The following is a 4,913-nucleotide window of genomic DNA, read 5'->3' on the forward strand; positions in this document are numbered from 1 at the left end:
TCTGCTCATCGCTTCAGCAGCTCTCCTTTTTCTGACTCTTCCACTATCATGTAATGGTAACAGAGCATGGTATGCAGGGAGCGGAGGGGAAGGGGACCCTCGTCTATCAAGTGCCAGCTCATGCCAAGTTCCCCAGGCCTCAACTGAGTACTGTCAAATATAGAATCAATCTGCCTCTCCCGTGTCAGCGCTGGAATGGGCATTAGAACGATAAGAATGTGTCCAGACTTTATGGGATGCTTGTCAATTGCTGCCGGCATTCATCACCCTGATAATACCTGTATCAAATACGGTGATATTGGAGCAGTTCTATCGTGGACCTCTGTAAATGTAAAACACCAGATAGGAGACAGACATGAGCTAGTGTGAAATGCTGCTCTTCTCCAGGAGATGCGTCCGACCCATCAGGGAAGGCCCATCAACACTAGACCGACTCTTGTAGAGCGTGGAAGAGGACAAAAACCTTGCTGATTGCTCTCCCCCACCACCCTCAAGAGGGGACCTATTTCCTGGGAAATACAGACACAGGGTTAGCCTCCACATCCGTAGAGTGGGACTCTGGGGGCTTCAGCGCATGTCACGGTTGTCTGCTTCACATACTTGGTGTCAATAAAAGCCTCTTGGATCATGTTCTTCAAAAATACCGCCAGCGTTCTCCAAGTCGCCTCGTAAAGGAGACCAGAAATGCACCTTCCACCCCGACAACGAGCCAAATGGCCAATAGCTGGCTTCGTGATACTCTGGACTTTATCCTGCCGTACCTTTTCTGTGCTGCTTAGTGCTTCCTTTTCTTCATCTCTTACCTCCCTTCCCATGACCAGACATGTTTGTTAGGTTTTCAGAAGGAGCAACGAAGAGGACTCCTCCCATGAGCTAAACTTGGAGCCCACGGGAGGAAGGGAATAAAAACCTCTAACAAGAAGGAAATGTATCTTTATGATATTTGGACTCCGATGGGCAACGATTACTAAGCCTAAGCAAAGATCCCCAACGCAACACCCGGGCTAGCCTTAAAGGGCCTAGCGAACTTGTTTTTACCAAAGTGTCTATTACTTTATGAAACTTCCGATTGAGACTCATCCGTGTGTAACTACGTTTGCCTGCTTTAACCTTGTAAATGAGTCTTGCTTCCTTTCCCTCGTTTATCAATCAAAATGGAATTAGCCTCTGGTCAGTTCTATTCGGCAACTACCGTAAAGACACAAGGCAAGGACAGCAACCCTCAATAAGGACGCAAGGCAAATCACAGGCTGAAACACTTGGCGAGGTTCAGCAAGCTGCCAAGCCTTTGACAGCGCTAGTGGCTTGTAATTCCCCTCCTGACTCCTTCAGTGCCTTCATGCTCTAAAGCAGTGGTTCCCAATCTTTTTGATACTGGGGACCAGTAAACCCATTCACAAGCTTTTGGCGGACCGGTAACATTTATTTGCATATTTGCATATTAATTAAGCAAATGATGAATATGCAAATAAATTGTGTTGCTGGTCCTACCTGTCTGGTGGGTTGTTCCGATCCCCTCCTGGCCCCAATCTCGGCCGCTTTATCGGCCAGTGCTGGCTCCCCTGGCTGTGTCCAGTGCTGGGCGTTCTGCGTCGGTGCGCATGGCACCCGGCCTTTTCCCTGGGTCCTAGTGCCCACCAGATATAGCCCCGCCACCCGGGAGCATGCCCAGCAGAGACCCCGTGGCAGCGGGCTCTCTCCCAAGAGGGCCGTGCCGCCACGCTCGGCAGTGCGGGAGGCTGCTACCCCGTCACACAAATTATAGGATCATGCACGATAATTTTTCTAAGGACCGGTATTTTTTTCCCTAAGGACCAGTACTGGGCCGTGGACCACACTTTGGAAAACGCTGCTCTAAAGTATGCAGTACATTTTTATGCACTGAAATGCAGCCACCTCTGAGGTGGAACTCAGCAGCTGTACAGCAACACTGTGCAACAGTTTGGGACAGGAAACATATCTGATAAGAGGAGTTAGTTAACCCAATTAAATGCGTGCTTAATGCTATAAATATTGTATCCATGGCTTTGTGAGTGAGAGACTGAACTGTAAGAAGACAGAAGTGTATGTCACACAGTTTCTCTGCCCCTCCATTCACTAGTGGTTAAAAAAAAAGGAAGAAAATCATTCCTTTGTCTTTATTGTTGTGCTGGGAGACCCCAATTATGCGTGTAGTCAGTGCCTAGCACAATGGAGCCTTAGTTGGATTTATAGTTCCAATAAATAATAAATAAAGTTTTGAGTTTCCCCCAACTTTGGGGAGGGGGTTTGTTTGAGAGATGGATCTTGTGCCATCTTCTCAGAACCAAACTGGAATCCGGGGCACATGACAGGGTTATCGGCCTTGTGAAAGATGCCATGGACTCGTTCGTGCCACCTGATCTGACTTGTGTAAAATTCAAAGGACTGCCTGAAATGTTGAGTGAGGTGGTGATGGCAGATTGGAGCACAAAGAGAGACCATGTGACCCAGCCATGTTGACTTGCCTTCCAGCATGCAGGGCTTTCAAAACAATCTCTCATATGATTCCCTAAAAATAGATCCGTATGTTTCCCCATCAGGGTTGGCCAACTATTTTAACTAGCCCATAGTCTCCCCTTCTGCTCTTGCTTTGAAGTTTGTAAACAGGAAACACTGGGGTGGTACCCACAACGCTGCATTTCTCCTGCCTCTCTTCTGAAAGGAAGGGTTTGTAAAAGTGCTGCCGGTGGTGATGTTTGCAACATTTCAGGCACCTGTGGTTTTACACCGGTAAGTATCACTCGCTTGCATTTGCACTTATCAGTTTAGCACCTAATATCGTCGCCTGGCTAATGCGAAATGCTCACACACAGTTCTTTATTTCTTATCAGCTTGATTGGTCACATGAATGTGCCCACTGCCTTGATTGTGAACAGATATGAAAACTTCGTCTAAGTAAACACTGAAGTGGGGAGCTGTGATTGCAACCCATGTAAACATGCCTGAACCAGTTTGGAGCTAGAGTCGAGCTGGTTTAAAGCAAGCTCAAGTACCAGCAGCAGTGAAGCCACGGTGATATGGGTAGCTGCCTAGTGTGTACTGGGATAGGTGGATGGATGCACTGGTGCAGATTAAAACTAGCTTAAGTATGGCTTTGCCTGTGGACAGGTCTTTAGTTCCTGATGTTGGGAGGTCCTGTTTGTTTCCTGCAAAGTGCCCCATGTCCTCTGTCTTCCACGGCAGCCGAGGGTGGCCCGGTTTCTCAAGGGAATTTAAGCACCTATCGCTGCAGATAAGAAGCTTTGCCAATCTGGTTGAGGCTCCTCCTCCTTCCTGTGCATCTTCGCTGTGTCCTTTTGCCCCTTCCAGGCGCCTGCCGCGTGTTCCCGTCCTCCAAAATTGGCCGCCTGCGTTAGTGCAATTCAGCCGTGAAAGTAACAAAATTTCTTACCGATACTGTCCTCACGCAACCTGGGTCCCTGCCAGCTCTTTCAATAGCTGCCCGCTGGCATTTGCTGCAGCTCAGACGGCTCTTGCGGAAACTGTGCACCAGGACGCAGCCACTTCCTTTCTCTTCTGGTGCCGTTTTAGACAGTGAAACAGCCATGCAAAAATGGCCCAGCCGCGCCAACCCCTGCCAGCCCAGCCTCTGAACTTGGCCAGCTGGGGCTCTTTGGTCTAGCAACACTCCTGGGCCTGGCAGACCACGGATGGCGCCGGACCAGAGTGTGCCTGATTTTAGAGGTTCAACCTGTAACGCACCAGTCTGAGTTGTTCCACGTGCTGCTTTTCTTGCCAATCAGGCTTGGACACCCTGCCATCTCCTCTGCATGAAGCAGCCAGCTGCGCCTTCCAGGCCATGGGAGACTCCCGCGGGGAGCTTTTTCAGCTGGGACTCGGTCACCTCTCCAGAAGGGACATGGTTGGCAGAGACCAGGCAGTACCTGACTTTCTTCCTAGCAGGACTGTTCTGTCTTTAGAGGGGATAATTCTCACAGGCCTAGGGGTATTCTCAAGCTCCAGTTCTCACGGTGTAGGCGCCATCAGGGCAATACCAGGCCCCACCTAGATGCCACAAAGGGAAGGTGCCAGGGAGCTAAGTGGGACCAGGATCTGGCCCGTGATGTACAGAGGACGGCCTAGTACTTGAAGCACAGACTTGGCTCTGCTACAGACTCTTTGGAGGACTCTCGGAGAGTCATTTAAGTTGACTAAAGTTGGGTATGGACAAGTAAAGGCCACCTGTGAAAGAATGGGCCTTTGCTAGTCTGCGCCTCAGTTTCCCCATGAGTTAAATGGTAGTAACGAGGTGGAGCTTAGTCACAGGGACCTGGTGAGGGTTAGTTCAAGAAGAACAACAGAGTGCTTGAAGATCCTCAGATAGCGGCGGCTACATGGCTGTGGTTATTATCCAGGTAGTGGTGATTTGTTAATGTCACTGGCAGCGAATTCCTGGTTATAATGCCACAAGCAAAGGGCCCGATCTTCAGTGGGAACAGGTGCGTCATCTGATTGTTGATACAGCAAGCGTGGCGCGGTGATTTGAGCTCAGCACTGCCCAGGATACAACCCATGGTTTGTTCCTCACACCCAGACTGAGCTCGCTGACTACTTGCCGTATTCCTTCAGTTAATGAATACCTTGCTACACGTCTCATGGTGAACTCCAAACAACAGTGTCTCGTGCACGACGGCCGCACACGACAGTGACACAAAGCAGGGTCTGACACAAAGCATGCAGCATACACTGGTCGGGGCCTGATGATGAAATGACTAACGAGCTATTTCTGCCCTGGCATTTTGGGACAATCGGGTGTTACTCATGCGCTCTTCTTTTAGATGCTGGCTTTAATGGTCACTGTTGTGAACATTTGCACCCACCACCGGGAGACCTAAAAACGCAGTGCTTTAAGGTTTGAATAATTGGCAGCGACCAGCTAATCACATCACATT

General features: G+C 49.5%; 1 pseudogene; it reads right to left on the reverse strand.

Moving 5' to 3' along the window:
• Positions 1-203: 203 nt before the first annotated feature.
• LOC149523968 (histone H4 type VIII-like) lies at positions 204-825 on the reverse strand (annotated as a pseudogene).
• Positions 826-4,913: the final 4,088 nt, after the last annotated feature.

This window comes from Pelodiscus sinensis, chromosome 8 (assembly GCF_052426305.1).
Source record: "Pelodiscus sinensis isolate ZL-2025 chromosome 8, ASM5242630v1, whole genome shotgun sequence".
Lineage (NCBI taxonomy): Eukaryota > Metazoa > Chordata > Testudines > Trionychidae > Pelodiscus > Pelodiscus sinensis.